This window comes from Oncorhynchus masou, chromosome 13, assembly GCF_036934945.1.
Source record: "Oncorhynchus masou masou isolate Uvic2021 chromosome 13, UVic_Omas_1.1, whole genome shotgun sequence".
In the NCBI taxonomy this organism is placed as follows: Eukaryota; Metazoa; Chordata; class Actinopteri; order Salmoniformes; family Salmonidae; genus Oncorhynchus; species Oncorhynchus masou.
Window position 1 is genome coordinate 40122744 of NC_088224.1, and position 23707 is coordinate 40146450.

Sequence of the window (23707 nt, forward strand, 5' to 3'; positions counted from 1 at the left end):
GACAGTGCACATTAATCAACGTTTCAGTAAAAGTGCCGGTTTTAGCCAGCCGGCTAATTTTCAACCGCAGTCCCTGGGCAGGTTATTAAAAACAATTACAATATAGACAATAGCAACATAGAACAAGCAAGACATAGCAACATAGGACAAGCAAGACATAGCATACAGACAGAACAACATAGAGCAAAAAGCAGCAAGACCAAATTCATAAAAGCAACAAAGTGTTTCCCCACCTCACAAGCTACAGACAACAGACAACATGGAAAGCGGCAACACACAGCTAGGGACCATGTTCACAAATCTGATTGACCTTTAGCCAAGTGTGATATGTGGTGCAGTTATGTGTGTCTGATGGCAGTGTATTCCAGACATGGGAAGCTCTCACAGAGAATGCAGATTTACTAAAGGTGCTTTTCCTTAGGGGAACTATACAGTCACCTCTCATGGCAGACCTTGTGGATCTGCTGCCATATGTCTGGGTTTTCTGTTTAACAAAAATATTGAGTGGAGGGAAATGACTGACATATTTTTCTTCAACTTTTGGACATCACATCCGGAACAACTGTTTGCTGCAGCCATGTGCTTCATTGTCTCTTGAAAGGTGTATTGAAATCCCTGCGTTTCTATTACTGCTAGCAGCTCGTCGTGTCTATTTGAATTAATATTGAGGGATATTTAACTTTCTTTGGACATAGGAACAACATACATTTGTTGTGCGACTCGAGTTTCGCCATCAGGTGGAAGACTGTGTCCCCTCTCTGGTCAGTCTCACCAGAGGAAAGAAAGGAGAGTGCAGGGACAGTGAGAGGCAAACCCTCTGCTGCTCTCTCCCTCCCTGCTGATGTGACTAATGCCGAGTTCAAAACAACAGGCAACTCGGGAATCTCTGACTTCCGAGCGTTCAAGACAACTGGGAACTTGGGGAAAAAAATTGATCCGGATGGGAAAAATAGTTTGGAGCGGTCATCCAAGTCGGAAACTCACACATCTTTCTAGAAATCCGAATTGAAGATCACTCATTGACCTCGTTTTTTTCAGATAACCCAGTTGTCTCGATAGCACCATGGCCATCAGATTCAGGTCCCATCAGTCCAGTAAAATAAAAAGCAAATTATTTGCAAATTATTTCAATTTATGCTCGCACTTGCGAGCTTTGCCTCACAAGTGCTACTCCAACTGATCTATTTTTTTATCAAAGCTTGAGTTTTTGTAAATATAATATGGTCTGAGAAGAACAATATTGGCAGGCCAGGCATATAGCCAATATGCAGTGATAATGTACTAGGCCTACAGCACAAACCTCATTCCTACAGAACTGTTTTTATTAGGTTAATGTTCCATTTTTTAAGTCATGTTTAAAAAAAATCTGGGTGGTAGATCTTGGCTTGCTTTTTGACTACGAAAGTGATCTTGACTCAGAAAAGGTTGGCGACCACTGCTCTAGCTCTTCACTCCCCTCTCTTCCTCCTCACTCTCTCCAGCCCAGCCCCAGTGTCTGAGCGATGAAGGAGAAGACGTGTGTATCCTCCAGGATTGCCTTAGTGGTAGGCTTTCCCGCCCCGTGCGCACTGCGGGTGTCTACCCGAACCATAAGAGGCTGGCCCTGCCTGGGGCTTTAGCCCACACTGTGCTACAGTGTGGCACAGTACTTCAGGGTGTGGAGGGGCACCACACGGTCGTCATGGTCACCAGTCAGTAGGAGCATGGCAGAGTAGGCAGCGCCAATGTGATGTGGAGTGAGGAGGTTGTGGAGAGGGGAGTACCTGAGGGTGAGTGGAGGGAGAAAGAGATAATTGAGTTCTACCAAATATTTATTGTACAAATTACATGCAGAGCTACAATGTGGCGTCCAATGCATTTGTGTTTATGTTCAGTATGAGTTGTATGTTAAGTGTGTGATTTGAGTATGCCAGACTTACTTGATGAACCATTTGAACTTCTCAGGGTGGTCTGCACAGCCGTAGTCAGTGGTCCAGGCGTGGCCGATGGTAAACTTGTGGAACTTGAGCATGTCCATCACCCCAACCTTAGCCACAGCACAGCCAAACAGGTCCGGACACTGATTCACACACACCGCTGGGTTTGAAAGTCTACGTGTGTGTGTGTGTGTGTGTGGACCCAGAGACATGACTCTCTGTGTGTGTGAGAGAGAGATAGAAAGACATGTCTTACACTTGTTATATGATTAATTACACTTCTAAAACATACCCAACTCACTCTCACTCTCTCAGACACACACACACACACACACACACACACACACACACACACACACACACACACACACACACACACACACACACACACACACACACATGCAATCTTTCCTAAATGGCCATAGACACCAGTAGGATTGTAAAACATTTGCCTGCCGACAGTACTTAGCACCTCTGAACAGTGTGACTGGGTCATACGTGGATGTACATGGGAAAAAATCCCTATTAAAAGTGAAAAGTGAAGTTGTGAAGTCGTTTGCCACTGACAACAGTCGGACCACCGGGTTGGCATGCAACAGGTACCGCTTTTGTTCTAGCAAAAGAAGGAACAGGTGTGATAAATGCCTATCGGCAATCTATCGGCTGTGAGATTCTCCATGTGTTTCATGCTATAGAGAGAGAGAGACCTGTCTTACACTTAAACATACCCGACTCACTCTTTGACACGCACACACACACACACACACACACACACACACACACACACACACACACACACACACACACACACACACACACACACATGCGTTGGAGGCGCTGTTGATGGCTATGCGGCTGGCTATGGTGTAGTTCTCCTGGATCAGATACTCTGCTGCACACCGGAAGTCATCAAAGCAATTCTGCTTGTTCCCCAGGGTACCACCTAGACAGAAGAAGGAATTCAACTCTAAAAGGGATACTGCCATAGTCCATAGATCACATGTCATTTAGCAGACACTTTTCCACACTATCCTGGCCTTGCAAGCGCCATGCTCTGCCAACTAAGCTACAGAGAGACTGGGGCCGAGTATCAACAGTCATAGCTACAATAGTTTCCATTGCTCATCTTATCAAAGCCTCCATATCCGTACAGGAAGACAGGGTGTGATCCGTCCTTCTTAAGACCCCGGGCATGCACCAGGAACATGGAGATTTTAGTTCCATCCTTACTGGGGTAAAACTCCTGAAACACACAGCAATATTGTCATAGTGAAAGTGTCAAGATACTGTTAAGTTGTTACTGTAAGTAGTTGTAATCTGCTGTTGACTTACCTGGTTGGTCTCATAGTTCATAGTCCTCCTGTTGAATACCCTTCACCTCCACCTGTCTGAACACTGTGGGTTCTGGAGACGCCTGGCTCAGGTCACAGTGGTAAATCACACCTGGGAGAGACATGACACATAGGGGTTAGAGGTCCTAGAGAGGTCAAAGGTTATAGATAATAAGGACGTTGGCAGGGAGGGTAACCAAACCGTGGTATTGAAAGCTAGTCATCCTTTGTGTTGAATGTAAGCCACTCCATACTAACAGTGTGAATATTAACCCTAATGCCAATGAAAATCCCATATCCTTTTCATGTCTAACACCACAAAATAAGTTGACTATCCCCTAGGAGACAATCCAGTACCTGGCGTGGTGAAGGAGGTGAACTTGTAGAAGAAGTCGGAGTGTTTCTTCTTATAGCTGAGGCTCACCACAGTGCCCACGTCCAGAGGCAGATCTCTGACCAGACCACCAGTGGACAGCTCATACAACTGCAGGATGTCCTTCATGTCATGGACATAGTTGACCAGCAGGTGGAGCTGTTTCACACAGGCCACAGAGCCTATAAGGAAGACAGACAATTCTTACATGTAGGCTACTTGGGTTCCTTCTGAGCATATCAACACGTCTAGAATCCGTTATTTCTGTTTAAAACTTGAACCATTGGCAGCTAAATAATGAAACTGGCCTTGGATTATAAGGAAGGCATAACGCAACAATAACCTGACATATATAGGATCCAATTTCATGGCAAATTATTGCAAGGGGGATGCAATTTCTGTTTTGTTTTACAATGTTGAAGCACACTATGTTAGGTATTCTTCACACGCTGTTCTTTCTCTCGTCCAATAGATGGCAGGCTGCTTTTTGTAATTGTAGTACAGCATGGGACACAGACTTCCTGTTTAACTCCTTTCCCCTCTCAAATGGACTTTGTCTAAGAAACAGCAACTACACTGGATATTCTAGTATAGGGAGTTCAACCAAAACGAAGAAGTGCAATGCTAGTAAGTCAAGTCGAGTATAAATAGAACAAATGTCAATAATGTAGCTTGAATTTGCTGATTTCCAACAGTGTGCGTATGTACAGTACATGCTGTTAACATTATACTCATGTGTGTGTATTGTTCTAGGAATGGCGAGAGATAGAGAGAGCCACACACCCACGGCCCTTAATACACTGAGCATACATCGCAAACCACCTGGTAGAACCTCCTAAAACCTTCAAAGCACACCCTCAACCACAGATACGGCAGTAAACATCTGTGGCCCCAAAATCTCTCAGCTAACAGAATGATAGGCAGATGACACACCACTGCTCTAATGATATTAGTCAATATGGTACCAATATGGTTTGGTGAAGAACATCCTTGTGGTACGTCAAAGGCACAAACTTTAAATGAGAGGTAACTCACATATGACCTGTTCCTGCCCGACTCCATTGAAAACGCGTGCCAGATCTTACAATGCCTGGAAGTATCTTATGAACTAGGGCTGAAAAAATTGCTTGCTACATCACAAACATTTTGCAGGTGAAAACGTGATTGCTACGTCACAAACATTTTGCAGGTGAAAACGTGATTCATTGAGACGAACTTCCCGTACTTGCAAAGTTGCATGCTACGACGAAAGTGGGTTAACCAAGACCACAAAGTTTCCACTCACTGTGGTTGATAGACTGACACATAAATATTCAAATCTAAAAAGTGAAACTTGGCAAGTAGCCTGACCATACCAAACTTATTTTACCTCCTTTAGCGGTCTCCTACCCTGATCCTGGATACTCACACAGAAACTCAAATTTGAGTTTCAACCCAGCATGAAAAACACATTTGGCTTATCACCATCAGTATGATTAGGTCATTAGGTCATATCAGTTGTTTTAGAGGTGGGCTGGAACAAAATCCTGCACAGGTCTCCAGAACCATGGTTGGATACCACTGCTCAGGTTTCTCTTACCCAGGACGTCTTTGTCGTGCTGGGGTAGATAGGTCCTCCAGTGCTCCTTGTTTGGTGTCTCCAGGTCAATGTTGATCAGGCAGTAGCGAGGGGCATCCAGGTTGGTGCGGAAGGTGAACACACTGCCCTCGTTGGTGATGTAAGAGTACTGCGCCTCAAAGTTGTGCACCAGCTTCACCCAAGGCAGCAGGTCTATAGGTACAGATGCAGTCAAATATATTGGCACACATGCAACATACAAGCAAGTGCAATGGAGCAGAATGTAGTTGAATGGCTATATTTATCCTGTAGCAAACTTGCCACAGGTGAGATAAAGTTTGAGTAAATGACAATCCCTTTCCTCCAACCACATTAACTTGTGAATAATTTAGTCCAGACCATTTTTTAAAACTTTGAAGTGAAGAATCTCATTCAGTTTTGATGTAATTTTCTTGGTCCTGTGCAGTTAGAAATCAAATACCAAATGTTTTACATTTATTCTGGAAGAAATAGTGAATCGTGCAAATACATTTGACTGCATCTGTACAGGGACAATGAGAGCGAGAATTGAGACACACCTATGACGTCAGGTATTCATACAGGGTCTGATTAAAATGGTAGGGACAGACCTGTGATGCCATTGGGTAGCTTCTCCAGGTCACAGTACCACAGCTGGTTGAATGGCTCACAGCCTTCTGTGATGTTGAGCACTGCATTCCTGCCATCATCCGACACCTGGAGAGAGCGAGAGAGAAAGAAGATGCGGGGAGACAGAGAGAGTAAGATTGTGAGAGAGGGGGACAAGGAGGGTGAGTGAGAAATACAAATAATTTGACGCTTTAGCACTAGCTGATGCTATCCCTACATGAACAATGCAAGTCATTACTTACAAACTGAGATCATAAGATCGATCCGGGATTGAGGTAAGAGTCAAACAAGGTGGAGGAGAGAAGTGAGGGAGATGAGAAAAAGAGTGATAGTGTAATAGCAGTAGATTCATATGGAGAATGTGGTGGACAACAGGTGAGAAATGTCAAGAAAAAACATTCTCTTTAAACTCACTGTTACTCCACTGTGCCATTTTGGATGGTCAGGAAACTCAGCCACCAGGATGTCCTCTGATTGGTTGGTGCCGATCACATGGTAGTAGAGTTTCTGATTGAGGTTGGATGTGGTCTCTGTGTCTGTGGAGCAATGCAGAAAGCTGTGTGTTTTTCAACGTGTCTGTGCACTTGTACAGTAGGTACAGTGCATTCAGAATGTATTCAGACCCCTTCCCTTTTTCCACATTTTGTTACGTTACAGCTTTATTCTAAAATGGGTCAAATAAAATAAAATCCTCATCAATCTACACACAATACCCCATAATGGCAAAGTGAAAACAGGTTTTAAGAAATGTTTGCAAATGTATTAAAATTTAAAAAACGAATTACTGACATAACAATACAGGCCCTTTGTTTTCAGACACGATATTCAGCTCAGGTGCTTCCTGTTTCGAATTATCATTCTTGCGATGTTTCTTTCTACAACTTGGAGACCACCTGTGGTCAATTCAATTGATTGGACATGATTTGGAAAGGCCCACACCTGTCTATATAAGGTCCCACAGTTGGTCCCACATGACAAAGAAAAAGATTAGCCATTAAGTCGAAGGAATTGTCCATTGAGCGCCGAGACAGGAATGTAAAAGAGTCACAGATCTGGGGAAGGGTACCAAAAAATGTCTGCAGCATTGAAGGTTCCCAAGAAGACAGTGGCCTCCATTATTCTTAAATGGAAGAAGTTTGGAACCACCAAGACTCTTTCTAGAGCTGGCCGCCCAGCGGCCAGTAGTAGTTGGGGGAGAAGGCCCTTGGTCAGGGAAGTGACCAACAATCTCTGACAGAGCTCTAGAGTTCCTTTGTGGAGATGGGAGAACCAAGAAGGACAACGATCTTTGCAGCACTCAACCAATCAGGCTTTTATGGTAGATTGGCATGGAAGCCACTCCTCAGTAAAATGCACATGACAGCCTGCTTGGAGTTTTCCAAAAGGCACCGAAAGGACTCTCAGACCATGAGAAACAAGCTTCTATGGTCTGATGAAACCAAGATTGAACTCTTTGGTCTGAATGCCAAGCGTCATGTTTGGAGGAAACCTGGCATTATCCCTAGGGTGAAGCATGGTGGTGGCAGCATCATGCTGTGGGAATGTTTTTCAGAGGCAGGGACAGGGAGACTAGTCAGGATCGAGGGAAAGATGAACGAAGCAAAGTACAGAGAGATCCTTGATGAAAACCTGTTCCAGAGCGCTGAGGACCTCAGACTGGGGTGGAGGTTCACCTTCCAACAGGACAATGACCTTAAGCACACAGCCAAGACAACGCAGGAGGTGGCTTCGGGACAAGTCTCTGAATGTCCTTGAGTGGCCCAGCCAGAGCCCGGACTTGAACCTGATTGAACATCTCTGGAAAACCTGACAGAGCTTGAGAGGATCTGCAGAGAAGAATGGGAGCAACTCCCCAAATACAGGTGTACCAAGCTTGTAGCATCATACCCAAGAAGACTCAAGGCTGTAATCACTGCCCAAGGTGCTTCAACAAAGCATTGAGTAAAGGGTCTGAATTCTTATGTAAACGTGATATTTCAGTTTTTGCTTTGTCAGAGGAGTGATCAGGAAAAACAATTGAATCCATTTTCGAATAAGGCTGTAACGTAACAAAGTGCAAAAAGTCAAAATGTCTGAATAATTTCTGAATGCACTGTATACTATGTTATACTGTATACAGTAGATTTCGTGTGCGTGTGTTTGTCTCACCATCAGCCTTGCCGTCCTGCCGGGGGTAACAATTATAAAACACCCCGCGGGCATCGTGGGTCCAGGCCAGGCAGCTGAACTTCACCCTGTCCAGCGTCATGAGGTCATCAGCCTTTAGGAAGGTCATCAGCCTTTAGGAAGTGCACCGTCACCCAGTCGGAGCCACTGGAGCTCAGGCCATACGCAAAGTACTCGCACTCCTCTGGCAAGCGCCCCACTGAAAGGAGCAAGAGAGCGAGGTAAGGAGAGAGGAAAAGGAAAAATAGATATTACATTGTGTGATATTATAATGTAAAGTGGGCCTATCATTTGTGTTTTTTAGCAATATACCCCCTCTTTGTCACAGCAATAAAATCTAATAACAGAATAGAAATGTCAATTGCTTTACAAGAGAGGAGGAGGAATTATGAGGACTCGGGTTGAGACATACACGCAAATACACTATAAAACGTTGTATTACAGTAATCAACTCACTCTTCAAGGCTACAGTACCATCCGTAGACAGTGTGTTTGGGTCAAAGAAGACTGTGGTCGGTCCGTCCAGAGAATCCTGCACACAGAGTGCATCCTGGTTCTGCAGGCCCTGGTAATGGAAGTAGAAATACCTATGGACCGAGGAAACCAGTTATATTTGTTCCACCATGGAGAGCATCAGACACACATACAGTGCCTTCAGAAAGTATACTCCTTGATTTATTCCACATTTTGTTATGTTACAGCCTGAATTTTAAAAATATGAAATAGACACATAATGACAAAGTGAAAACATTCTTAGAAATGTTAGCAAGTGTATTGAAAATGAAATTTAGAAAACTCATTTCCGTAAGTATTCACACCCAAGTCAATACTTTGTAGAAGCACCTTTGGCGGTGATTACAGCTTTGAGTCATCTTGGGTATGTCTGTACCAGCTTTGCACATCTGGATTTGCAGATTTTCTCAAGCTCTTAAATTAGATGGGCGCAGCAATCTTCAAGTCTTTCTACAGATTTTCAATGGGATTCAAGTCTGGGCTTTGGCTGGGCCACTCAAGGACTTTCACATTCTTGTTCTGAAGCCATTCCAGCATTTATTTGACTATGCTTGGGTCATTGTCCTGTTGGAATGTAAATCCTTGCCCCAGTCTAAGGTAGCTTGCACTCTGAAGCAGGTTCTCGTCAAGGATTTGCCTGCATTTGGCTCCATTCATTGTTCCCTCTAGTCCTACCAGTCTTCCAGTCCCTGCCACTGAAAAACATCCCCATAGCATGATACTGTCACCACCATGCTTCACGGTAGGTTTGGTGTTAGACAGGTGATGCCTGGTTTTCTCTAGACATAGCGGTTTACGTTGTCGTCTCATCAGACCACAGAATCTTTTGCCTTATGCTCGCAGTCTTTCACATGCCTTTTTACAAACGTCAGTCGTGCTGTTATGCGTCTTTTTCTCAGGAGCTTCAGTCTGCTCACTCACCTATAAAGCACCGATTGGTGAAGTGCTGTAGAGACTGTTGTCCTTCTGGCTGGTACTTCCATCTCAACCAAAGAACTCTTGTCATTTAGTCAGTGGTCAATGGGTTCTTGGTCACCTCCCTGACCATGGTCCTTCTTCCCCAGATGCTCAGTTTGGTCAGAAAGCCAGCATTAGGGAGAGTCTGGGTAGTGCCAAGGCTGAGGAGTAAGTTTAACACATGCAGTTATTGCGTAGTTCCCTCTTTTTGTGCATTTTCTTGGAAATAAGTGTGCAGGCGTTTGTTCCAGCTCAGCACTGAATCATTTTGATTAGTCCTTAACTTGTTGATGCTACCCATCCCAGGAGCGGGATAATTGTCCTCAGCAACCGCTGAATAGCATAGCGCCACAATCAAATAATATTACTAAAAAATATTCAAATTCATGGAATCACAAGTGCAATATTGCAAAACACAGTTTAGCCTTTTGTTAATCCACCTGTCGTCTCAGATTTTGAAATTATGCTTTTACAGCGAAAGCAATCCAAGCGTTTGTGTAAGTTCATCGATAACATAACATTATGTACACTAAGCATTAAGTAGCTAGGTCAAGGAAAATCAGAAAAGCAATCTAAAAAATTGTTTACCTTTGATCTTTGGATGTTTTCACTCACGAGACTCCCAGTTACACAACAAATGTTCCTTTTGTTCCATAAAGATAATTTTTATCCCCAAAATACTGACGTTTGTTTGTCGCGTTGTGTTCAGAAATCCACAGGAAAGAGCGGTCAAGACCACGCAGATGTATATTCCAAATAATATCCATAATGTCCACAGAAACATGTGAAACATTTTTTATAATCAATCTTCAGGTTGTTTTTAAAATATATATTCGATAATATATCAACCGAGTGTGTAGCTTTTTCAATAGGACTGGGAGGAACAATGACCGCTTTACACTCTAGCGCAAAACTCACTCTGAGAGCCCCCACCTATCCACTTATGCAATGTGATCTTTCACGCTCATTCTTAAAAATAAAAGCCTGAAACTATGTCTAAAGACTGTTGACACCTCAGGGAAGCCATAGAAAAAGGAATCTGGTTGATATCCCTTTAAATGCAGGATAGGCATGCATAGGAACAGAAGTTCCCAAATAAGAGGCACTCCCTGATTGGATTTTCCTCAGGCTTTCGCCTGCAATTACAGTTCTGTTATACTCACAGACTTTATTTTTACAGTTTTGGAAACTTTAGAGCTTTCTATCATAATCTGACAATTATATGCATATTCTAGTTTCTGGAACTGAGAAATAGGCCGTTTCAAATGGGTATGTTTTTTTTAGCCAAAAACGAAAATACTGCCCCCTACACTCAACAAGTTAAACTGTTTTCTAACCGGTTTCCTCTCTTGTAGTGGCAGTTGTATTTTAGTTCCTAATCTGTTTATTTCCCATAGAGAACGACATAGACCTTTAGTGGCCAAAAGGCAGTATGAGCATGGACAGGACCACGGAGGGCTTCCACCATTTTAATGGAGTCAACTGGGTGGGGCTTCCAACTTCATTGGCTCCTCCTGGTGACAAAGATGAGTCCTCTATCTCAATGTTGCTTCCTCTCTTGTAGGAGCAGTTGGGTAGTGATGGGCTTTCTGAAGGCTTCGGTGCTTTCACCAAATTGTGCCAAAAAACGGTTGATTATCCGGACAACGCTGCTAAAGACCGCACCGCACTCACAGGAAAACACACTGCAGCTCCAAATTCACAATTTAACCATCTATTTTTGTGACTACCTGGACCTACCAATTTCTTTATAAGTATTGAAACCAAACCATATGGATTTGAATTAAAATTATTTGAATAAGCATGAAAATGTGACTGTAAAGAAGAGGACATAATTTCAAAATAGGCTACATATCATATTAAACAGCATATAAACATCTAAATAGGTCAGGAACCAGACAGGGAGCCTAAGAAGGAATGATAATGAATTATTTAGGCTATATTATTGCAATAATTTCAAGGCTATAGCAAGTAGTGTAAAGTACTTAAGTAGTACTTTCAAGTATTTTTACTTAAGTAGGGGGTATCTGTACTGTACTTCACTATTTATATTTTTGACAGTCTTTTACTTTACTAAATTCATAAAGAAAATTCTATACTTTTTACTCCATACATTTTCCTTGACACCCAAAAGTACTTGTTACATTTTGAATGCTTTGCAGGAAATTCACGCACTTATCAAGAGAACATCCCTGGTCATCCCTACTGCCTCTGATCTGACGGACTCACTAAACACATGCTTCGTCCGTAAATTAAAATAAACAAGAAAATTAGGCCATCTGGTTTGCTTAATATAAGGAATTTTATATTATTTACACTTTTACCTTTGATACTTAAGTATATTTCAAACCAAATACTTTTAGACTTTTACTCAAGTAGTATTTTACTGGGTGACTTTTACTTTTACTTGAGTCATTTTCTACCTGTTGACGGCATGGGTTCCCCTACAGGAATTTTTTGCCTTCAAGAGTACTATTTTTCAAAAACTGAATCTACAGTTTGCCATTATTTAAGATGCTGAAGATGGAAGCTATACTACATAAAACAAAATATTTGAACAACTGTGCAGAAAAAAATAGGATTTGACCTCGTACCCTCACATACTTGAAAGTATCATAGGTCTGTCTCTACCTGCTAAGTAGGTAGGTTAGGTAGCGGCAACAAACAATGACAGACATAATTGTTGTTTTTCTTCATAAAAGGAGCTAAATAGGACAGGTAAAGCTCCCTTGTCTCACATACCCTTAAACTACAGTATACAACGATCAACGTCTTATACAGTACCAGTTTAAGGTTTGGACACACCTCCTCATCCAAGGGTTTTTCTTTAGTTGTACTATTTTCTACATTGTAGAATAATAGTGAAGATATCAAAACTATGAAATAACACATATGGAATCATGTAGTAACCAAGAAAAAAAACAAATCAAAATATATTTTAGATTCTTCAAAGTAGCCTTCCTTTGCCTTGATGACAGCTTTGCACACTTTGGCATTCTCTCAACCAGGTTCATGAGGTAGTCATCTGGAATGCATTTCAATTAATAGGTGTGTGTTGTTAAAAGTTAATTTGTGCTTTCATAATGCGTTTGAGCCAATCAGTTGTGTTGTGACATGGTAGGGGTAGTATACAGAAGATAGCCTTATTTGGTTAAAGACCAAGTCCATATCATGGCAAGAACAGCTCAAATAAGCAAAGGGAAATGACAGTGCATCATTACTTTAAGACATGACGGTCAGTCAATCCGGAGAATTTCAAGAACTTTGAACTTTTCTTCAAGTGCTGTCTTAAAAACCATCAATCGCTATGATGAAACTGGCTCTCATGAGGACAGCGCACAGGAAAGGAAGACCCAGAGTTACCTCTGCTGCAGAGGATAAGTTCATTAGAGTTACCAGCCTCTGAAACAGCAGCCCAAATAATTGCTTCACATAGTTCAAGTAACGGACACATCTCAACATCAAGTGTTCAAAGGAGACTGCGTGAATCAGGCCTTCATGGTCAAATTGCTGCAAAGAAACCACTATTAAAGGACACCGATAAGAAGAAGACTTGCTTGGGCCAAGAAACACGAGCAATGGACATTCGAACGGTGAAAATCTGTCCTTTAATCTGATGAGTCCAAATTTGGTATTTTTGGTTCCAACCGCTGTGTCTTGTGAGATGCAGAATAGGTGAATGGATGGTGTGGTTCATACTGTGAAGCATGGAGGAGGAGGTGTGATTGTGTGGGGGTTCTTTGCTGGTGACACTGTCAGTGATTTATTTAGAATTCAAGGCACACTTAACCAACATGGCTACCACAGCATTTTGCAGCGATATGCCATCCCATCTAGTTTGTGCTTAGTGGGACTGTCAACAGGACAATGACCCCAACACACCTCCAGGTTGTGTAAGTGCTATTTGACCAAGAAGGAGAGTGATGGAGTTGTAAGGGTTGATGAACTGGTGGCAGTGAAGTCAGACGCAGTAGAGCAGAAATAGCTAATAGCCAGAGCAGTTTAATTTCAAAACCAACGGCAAATAAAAAATAACCTACATGGGTACAAAACCCGACGCGCACCAGTAACATAGTGCACAAACACTTACAAACAAACAATTCCACACAAAGACATGGGGGGAACAGAGGGTGAAATACACACTTAATGGGGGAAATGGAAACCAGGTGTGTAGGAAAACAAGACAAAACAAATGGAAAATGAAAAGTGGATCGACGATGGCTAGAAGACCGGGGAACGCCGACCACCGAACACCGCCCGAAAAGGAGAGGAAACGACTTCGGTGGAAGTCGTGACAGGAGTGCTGCATCAGATGACCTGGCCTCCACAATCACCCAACCTCAACACAATTGAGATGTTTTGGGATGAGTTGGACCGCAGAGTGAAGGAAAAGCAGCTAACAAGTGCTCAGCATATATGAGAACTCAAGATAGTTGGAAAAGCATTCCAGGTGAAGCTGGTTGAGAGAATGACAAGAGTGTTCAAATCTGTCATCAAGGCAAAGGGTGGCTGCTTTTATTTTCATTTATTTATTTGACCAGGCAAGTCAGTTAATGAACAAATTCTTATTTTCAATGACGGCCTAGGAACAGTGGGTTAACTGCCTGTTCAGGGGCAGAACGACAGGTTTAGTGAAGATATCAAATATAAAATATACTGTATTTTGATTTGTTTAACACTTTTTTGGCTACTACATGATTCCATATGTGTTATTTCATAGGGTTGATGTCTTCACTATTATTCTACAATGTAGAAAATAGTAAAAATAAAGAAAAACCCTTGAATGAGTAGATGTGTCCAAACGACAATTACAATATGATACACACTAGGCATCAAAAAGCAGACCATATGCTATCCTAGGTACTTTCATCTCACCCACGTATTGTATGTCGTCTTATGACTCACTTTTGTGACATGCTACTAATTAGCTATTTTTAGTTGCATATAGTAAGTACCTGAGGACCATACCGTGGACAAGCTTATGCCACGAAGCTAGCACCAGTTAGCCGTGAGCCAGGCGCATCTCCCGGCCAGTAAACTAAATGCTGCAATACCTATTTTGCCATCTGGCTTGGATTCTCTGTCAACACGGCGCCCCGCCTCACCACCACGACTGGTCTGCCGACGAATACGCCATCCTCTGTGCCTTCAACTGGCCTCCGTCGGAGGGCTACTAACTTTAAACACCTTGTCGCCTGCTAACGTAGTGGCGGGTTCCCTGTTCCGTCTACTGCTGCCCCATGGACACTATGATCACTTGGCTACATAGCTGATGCCTGCTGGACTGTCCATTAATCACGGTACTCCATTCTGTATATTTATTTTGTATCTGTCGGCCCCAGCCGCGAACTCAGGCTCTGTGTGCAGTTAATCCGACCCTCTCTGCCTAGTCAACACCATTTTACCTGCTGTTGTTATGTTAGCTGACTAGCTGTTGTTGTCTCACCTGTTGTTTTAGCTAGCTCTCCCAATCAACACCTGCGATTACTTTATGCCTCACTGTATGTCTCTTTCAAATGTCAATATGCCTTGTATAATGTTGTTCAGGTTAGTTATCATTGCTTTAGTTTACAATGGAGCCCCTAGTTCCACTCTTCATACCTCTTGATACCTCCTTTGTCCCACCTCCCACACATGCGGTGACCTCACCCATTACAACCAGCATGTCCAGAGATTCAACCTCTCTTATCATCACCCAGTGCCTGGGCTTACCTCTGCTGTACCTGCACCCCACCATACCCCTGTCTGCGCATTATGCCCTGAATATATTCTACCATGCCCAGAATTCTGCTCCTTTTATTCTTTGTCCCCAACGCTCTAGGCGACCAGTTTTGATAGCCTTTAGCCGCACCCTCATACTACTCCTCCTCTGTTCCGCGGGTGATGTGGAGGTAAATCCAAGCCCTGCATGTCCCCAGGCACCCTCATTTGTTGACTTCTGTGATCGAAAAAGCCTTGGTTTCATGCATGTCAACATCAGAAGCCTCCTCCCTAAGTTTGTTTTACTCACTGCTTTAGCACACTCTGCCAACCCTGATGTCATTGCCGTGTCTGAATCCTGGCCTAGGAAGGCCACCATAAATTCTGAAATTTCCATACCCAACTATAACATTTTCTGTCAAGATAGAACTGCCAAAGGGGGAGGAGTTAGCCTGCAAAGTAATGTCATACTTTCCAGGTCCATACCCAAACAATACCCATACCCAAACAATTACTAATTTAAAAAATTACTCTCTCCAGAAATAAGTCTCTCACTGTTGCCGCCTGCTACCAACCCCCCTCAGCTCCCAACTGTGCCCTGGATACCATTTGTGAGTTGATCGCCCCTCATCTAGCTTCAGAGTTTGTTCTGTTAGGTGACCTAAACTGGGATATGCTTAACACCCCGGAAGTCCTACAATCTAAGCTAGATGCCCTCAATCTCACACAAATCATCAAGGAACCCACCAGGTACAACCCTAAATCTGTAAACAAGGGCACCCTCATAGACACTGTAAAGTCCATGGAGAATAAGAGCACCTCCTCCCAGCTGCCCACTGCACTGAAGATAGGAAACACTGTCACCACTGATAAATCCACTATAATTGAGAATTTCAATAAGCATTTTTCTACGGCTGGCCATGCTTTCCACCTGGCTACTCCTACCCCGGTCAACAGCACTGCACCCCCCCACAGTAACTCGCCGAAGCCTTCCCCATTTCTCCTTCTCCCAAATCCACTCAGCTGATGTTCTGAAAGAGCTGCAAAATCTGGACCCCTACAAATCAGCCGGGCTAGACAATCTGGACCCTTTCTTTCTAAAATTATCTGGCGAAATTGTTGCCACCCCTATTACTAGCCTGTTCAACCTCTCTTTTCATGTCATCTGAGATTCCCAAAGATTGGAAAGCAGCTGCGGTCATCCCCCTCTTCAAAGGGGGGACACACTCTTGACCCAAACTGCTACAGACCTATATCTATCCTACCCTGCCTTTCTAAGGTCTTTGAAAGCCAAGTCAACAAACAGATTACCGACCATTTCGAATCTCACCATACCTTCTCTGCTATGCAATCTGGTTTCAGAGCTGGTCATGGGTGCACCTCAGCCACGCTCAAGGTCCTAAACGATATCTTAACTGCCATCAATAAGAAACATTACTGTGCAGACGTCTTCATTGATCTGGCCAAGGCTTTCGACTCTGTCAATCACCACATCCTCATTGGCAGACTTGACAGCCTTGGTTTCTCAAATGATTGCCTCACTTGGTTCACCAACTACTTCTCTGATAGAGTTCAGTGTGTCAAATCGGAGGGTCTGCTGTCCGGACCTCTGGCAGTCTCTTTGGGGGTGCCACAGGGTTCAATTCTTGGACCAACTCTCTTCTCTGTATACATCAATGATGTCACTCTTGCTGCTGGTGAGTCTCTGATCCACCTCTATGCAGACGACACCATTCTGTATACTTCTGGCCCTTCTTTGGACACTGTGTTAACGACCCTCCAGACAAGCTTCAATGCCATACAACTCTCCTTCCGTGACTTCCAATTGCTCTTAAATACAAGTAAAACTAAATGCATGCTCTTCAACCGATCGCTGCCTGCACCTGCCCGCCTGTCTAACATCACTACTCTGGACGGCTCTGACTTAGAATACGTGGACAACTACAAATACCTAGGTGTCTGGTTAGACTGTAAACTCTCCTTCCAGACCCACATCAAACATCTCCAATCCAAAGTTAAATCTAGAATTGGCTTTCTATTTCGCAACAAAGCATCCTTCACTCATGCTGCCAAACATACCCTTGTAAAACTGACCATCCTACCAATCCTCGACTTCGGCGATGCAATTTACAAAATAGCCTCCAATACCCTACTCAACAAATTGGATGCAGTCTATCACAGTGCAATCCGTTTTGATACTAAAGCACCTTATACCACCCACCACTGTGACCTGTATGCTCTCGTCGGCTGGCCCTCGCTACATATTCGTCGCCAGACCCACTGGCTCCAGGTCATCTACAAGTCCATGCTAGGTAAAGCTCTGCCTTATCTCAGTTCACTGGTCACGATGGCAACACCCACCTGTAGCACGTGCTCCAGCAGGTGTATCTCACTGATCATCCCTGAAGCCAACACCTCATTTGGCCGCCTTTCCTTACAGTTCTCTGCTGCCCATGACTGGAACGAATTGCAAAAATCGCTGAAGTTGGAGACTTTTATCTCCCTCACCAACTTTAAACATCTGCTATCTCAGCAGCTAACTGATCGCTGCAGCTGTACATAGTCCACCTGTAAATAGCCCACCCAATTTACCTACCTCATCCCGATACTGTTTTTATTTATTTACTTTGCTTTTGCACACCAGTATCTCGACCTGCACATGACCATCTGATCATTTACCACTCCAGTGTTAATCTGCAAAATTGTAATTATTCGCATATCTCCTCATGCCTTTTGCTCACAATGTATATAGACTCTTTCTTTTTTCTACTGTGTTATTGACTTGCTTATTGTTTACTCCATGTGTAACTCTGTGTTGTCTGTTCACACTGCTATGCTTTATCTTGGCCAGGTCGCAGTTGTAAATGAGAACTTTTTCTCAATTAGCCTACCTGGTTGAATAAAGGTGAAATAAAATAAAAAAATTAAAAAAACAAGACACACTTTATTCTGACAGACTCTCTCCTCCATGTTGAGCCGTCTGAGTCCTTCAACGTGGGGATGGTTAAGATGAGTAGGTGCTGGAAGTTTAACAATAATCCTGACTAATTTGTTCTGAGATGTCTGTGTAACGGTTTTCTTGAGTTGAAGGAGAGGCGGACCAAAACGCAGCTTGGTTATTATTCATGGTTCTTTAATAAAGAAACTATACATGTATAGACTAACAAAACAAGAAATGTTAAAACCCAAACACAGAGACAGGAACAATCACCCACAAACCCTAACACCAGAAAGGCTACCTAAATATGGTTCCCAATCAGAGACAATGACTAACACCTGCCTCTGATTGAGAACCATATCAGGCCAAACACAGAAACAGACAAACTAGACACACAACACAGAATGCCCACTTAGATCACACCCTGACCAAACAAAACACAGAAACATACAAAGCAAACTATGGTCAGGGTGTGACAGTCTGAAGTTTGGTATTAACTGTCTAGTAGAGTTCGATGTTTGAAAGCAGCTTGGAATAGACGAAAGCACCGGAACCACTGCAAAATCAGTAAGATCTCGCTTTTTGCAAAACACGGTTTAAAAAATCACATTATCAAACTAAGCTTCGGACATCATGGATGACGTAATTTTGATATAAAGGGATACAGGCGTCGGCACACTGCTTCGAAGTTAGCTGCAATAGCGATTTCGACACATGCCTCGGTGCTCCGGTATCAAAAGTAACATTGCTAGACAGTGATGTAGTGGCAGCTGTATTTTAGCTCCTACTGGTTTCCTCGCTTTTTTGGGCAACTGTATTTTACTCCCTAACCAGTTTCCTCTCTTGTAGGGGCAGCTGTATTTTAGTTCCTATCTGTTTCCTTTCTTGTAGGGGCAACAGTATTTTACTCCCTAACCTATGTCCTCTCTTGTAGGGGCAGCTGTATTTTACTCCCTAACCTGTTCGCTCTCTTGTAGGGGCAGCTGTATTTTACTCCCTAACCAGTTTCCTCTCTTGTAGGTGCAGATGTATTTTAGTTCCTATCTGTTTCCTCTCTTGTATGTGCAGCTGTATTTTACTCCCTAACCTGTTTCCTCTCTTGTAGGGGCAGCTGCATTTTACTCCCTAACCTGTTTCCTCTCTTGTAGGGGCAGCTGCATTTTACTCCCTAACCTGTTTCCTCTCTTGTAGGGGCAGCTGCATTTTACTCCCTAACCTGTTTCCTCTCTTGTAGGGGCAGCTGCATTTTACTCCCTAACCTGTTTCCTCTCTTGTAGGGGCAGCTGTATTTTAGTTCTTAACCTGTTTCCTCTCTTGTAGGGGCAGCTATACTTGGGGTAGTCGTAGAGCTGTTAGCCGCTGGTAAAACTGAGGCCTGACCGCACACTGCTCCAGGAATGGCATGGACAGCTTATTCTGTTCCTCCACAAATGCCTGGGCAAAACAAACATACACACACACACACACACACACACAAACACGTCAGTGGATCTTCCAACCAGGCATATGGGCCACATATCTTAACCCCATGGAAGTAATCCACCTACAAGATAGAAATACAACAGTTACTGTAAGTATGAATGCATGTACGGAAAGAAAAAGAAAGAGGCTATGTCACACAATGTTTGGAAAGGATGCGTAATGACTCCACAGCATAGTTGGTTGACAGCTGACTTCTACAGAATGTAAATAAATTGCCTTATTTAAATATGACATTGATTAAATGAGGTTTGATGTGGCATTGTCCAATGAAACTCAGATTAATTAAATATGAAACATTTACAGACTACAACAGTGTATGACACTAAAGATGAAAGTAGCAGTCTTACTCAGAACTACAGGCCGTTGTTAGAACCTGTAGAGGCTAAACCAAATTGGAAACAGAAACCATGTTTTTTTCTCAGGGTTACTCAGCCTAGCCCATAAAGAATGATAGAGGCCTCTAGTTGCCAAAAGGACTCATTAGCATGGGCAGTGCCATTGAGGGCTTCCATCATTTTAATGTAGTTTAATGTTGTCAACTGTGTGGGACTTCCAACTTCATTGGCTGATCCCTCCTGGTGACTCTGTTGAAATCATGTCCAACTGGGTCATCAGGAGGGACCCCCCCCCCAAAAAAAAGACGACTTTGAAATTGAGATTGCACCAATGCTGCTGCCTGTTTGCTCACAGGCACCATTATGGGCCCTATTTAGGGCTGCTTTCTCTGTGGCGCAGCCAGACTGACTTTGCACATAGTGAAGGCCTACTATTTTTTGCTCTCTTAAGATTCAATCTCTTGCTGCTTGTGCGCCTACCACTTTAAGACAGAATGGTTGAGAGAGAGAGGAAGCAGAGAGAGTGCGAGAGAGAGCTGTTTGAATTTGACACCGACCGAACTCTCATCTCTCCGAGCTGCCGGGTACTTAAATGCCACGGTAGTGTCTGTATGTCTCTTCAAGACGTTTTTCCGCCTGTCCTTTTCCTTTCTCTGTTAGCTCGCCTGCCTATCTGTACTACTCCACACTGAAAGACTCAGTGACAGGTAGCCCAAAGTGAAAGTGAAATCATGTTTTACTTCTGTGGTTTTTTATGGCAAACTACACCAACTGTGCCACCTGCTGGATGGGGTGAAAACTGCGAAAGAAATATAAGAAATGGGGGAAGGAGGAAAAACATACTCATAATATTCCAAACAGTAAAAATAATAATAAAATGTACTCTTCAGTCGGATTCAAATGACTAATCATGTTCATTCTCTAGGGTTTGACAATATAGATAGAAGAATCTAGTGCCAAAAAGCCCATTTTAGCATAGGGAGCGCCATTGAGGACTTTCACCATTTTGAAGTAGTCAACTGGGTGGGACTTCCTATAGGTTATGGAAGGATCACATAATTCCATCCAGGTCATCAAGAGGGATCAGCCACTGAATTATACAAACATTCCATAACTCCAGGTGGCAGTAAATCGGCAACCTTGGCTTTATACCTTTTCAAACAACACACTCCAGGTGGCACCCTTTCAGTTTGTTTACCAACTCATAGAAGTAAATGGACTACTTCAAAATGGAGATGGCCTCATTGGCACCACCCATGTTCTCACAGACACCATAATGGGTTAGATACAATGTTGCAACCTCTAAATATCTCTATAGGATTGACACACTTACAACATGGGTCTGCCCAATTCCCAACAAGTTATTTACATTTTTTTTTATTTAACTAGGCAAGTCAGGGGGCGGTATTTTCACCTCCGGATGAAAAGCGTGCCCAAAGTAAACTGCCTGTTGCTCAGGCCCAGAAACTAGGATATGCATGTAATTGGTAGATTTGGATAGAAACCACTCTAATACTCTAACACTGATATGGCAGGCCAAACCCCGAGGACAAACCATTCAGGAAATGTTTTTGGGGTCATAGGATTTTCCATTTTTGGATACCCTTATTATTAGGAACCTGGTTGCAGTTCCTATGGCCTCCACTAGAAAGTCTTTAGAAATTGTTTGATGTTTTTCTTTTGAGAAATTAAGAAGTGTCACTCCAGGTGGACTCTGCTGTTTTGGTGCGCGTGAACTGGAGCGTGCGTCACATTGTTTTTATCCGGTATTAGAAACAATTTATTCCATCTTAAATTTTATCGATTATTTACATTTTAGGGTACCTGAGGTTGGATTAGGAACATTGTTTGAAATGTTTGGACCAAGTTTACAGGTAACTTATTAGATACTTTGTAGGCATGTTGGGCAAGTTGAAAGCGGTGTATTTCTGAATCAAACGCGCCAAATAAATTGACATTTTGGGGACATAAAGAAGGACATTATCGAACAAAAGGTCCATTTGTAATGTTTCTGGGACATTTTGGAGTGCCCACAGAAGAAGATCTTCAAATGTAAGGCATTAATTATATCTCTATTTCTGGGGCGCTGTCTTCAGATGATTGCATGGTTTGCTTTCGCCGCAAAGCCTTTTTGAAATCTGACACAGCGGCTGGATTAACCTCTTACACTTATGGTGGCGCTATTTCATTTTTGGAAGAAAAACGTTCCCGTTTTAAACAAGATATTTTGTCACAAAAAGATGCTCGACTATGCATATAATTGCTACTGTTCGAAAGAAAACACTCTGACGTGTCCAGAAATACAAATATCTTCTCTGTGCGTGCCCTTTAACGTGAGCTTCAGGCAAAACCAAGATGACTTGGCATCCAGGAAATGACAAGGATTTTGAGGCTCTGTCTTTCATGATCTCCTTATATGGCTGTGAACGCAAGAGGAATGAGTCTGCCCTTTCTGTCGTTTCCCCAAGGTGTCTGCAGCATTGTGACGTATTTGTAGGCAGATCGTTGGAAGATTGACCATAAGAGACCACATTTACCACGTGTCCGCCCGGTGTCCTGCGCCGAAATTGGTGCGCAAAAGTCACCTGCCAGTATTTTTCCATGGGGCACAGAGAGAGAAGCAAGCTTCCACGAACTGCATGTCAATGAAGAGATATGTGAAAAAACACCTTGAGGATTGATTCCAAACAACGTTTGCCATGTTTCGGTCGATATTATGTAGTTAATCCGGAAAAAGTTTCACGTTGTAGGTGACTGCATTTTCGGTTCGTTTCGGTAGCCAGGCGCAATGTAGAAAACGGAACGATTTCTCCTACACACAGACGCTTTCAGGAAACACTGCGCATCTGGTATGTGGCTGGGAGTCTCCTCATTGAAAACATCAAGCTCTTCAAAGGTAAACGATTTTATTTATTTGGTTATCTGGCTTTTGTGAAAATGTTGCGTGCTACATGCTACACAAAATGCTATGCTAGCTTTGCATACTCTTACACAAATTAGTCAATTTTTGAAAATCTGAGATGACAGTGTTGTTAAGAAAAGGCTAAGCTTGAGAGCAAACGCATTATTTTAATTTTATTTGCGATTTTCAGAAATCGTTAACGTTGCGTTATGCTAATGAGCCTGAGGCTTAGTCACAATCCCGGATCCGGGATGGGGAGTTTCAAGAGGTTAACAAGATGTTAAGCTTTATTTTGAATGTATAACACATGTATTTTATTTGAATTTGGTATTTTGCGCTCTGCATTTTCACCGGATGTTGGCCAGGTGGGAAGTCCCACAATAATTTTGTAAGAACAAATTCTTATTTACAATGACAGCCTACCATGGAACAGTGGATTAACTGCCTTGTTTAGGGGTGCAAGGCACAACAGATCTTGACCTTGTCAGCGCAGGGTTTCGATCCAGCAACCTTTCTGTTACTGGCACAATGCTCATACCACTAGGCTACCTGCCACTCCAATGATAACATGATGCCATCATCGATTCAGTCAGGTAGGTCAGTGCTGGGCACAGTCAGTGGGGGCATGACAAGAGCAAAGAACAGGGGTGGAAATCTACATTGTCCAAAAAGTAAAATAAAAGATGTTGGCATCTCCCAAAAGGTTTGCAACAACTTTTTTTCAATACATAAGTGTTCTTATTTATTAAAAAGTTGTTTTAGTGTTTTGGGCAAATGGCATCATCTTTTCTTTTCTTGGATGACATGATTTTACCCAGATGAGTACACTTAAAGCCTTCTGTAGCGCTGGCATATCTAAACCCAGGGGGAAATCTGAGTGTGTATGAA

At 42.9% G+C, this 23707-nt stretch overlaps 1 pseudogene; it reads right to left on the reverse strand.

Annotated features, from left to right (window-relative positions):
• On the reverse strand, nt 1–23672 carry LOC135553330 (prolyl endopeptidase-like; annotated as a pseudogene).
• Between the last annotated feature and the right edge of the window lie 35 nt (nt 23673–23707).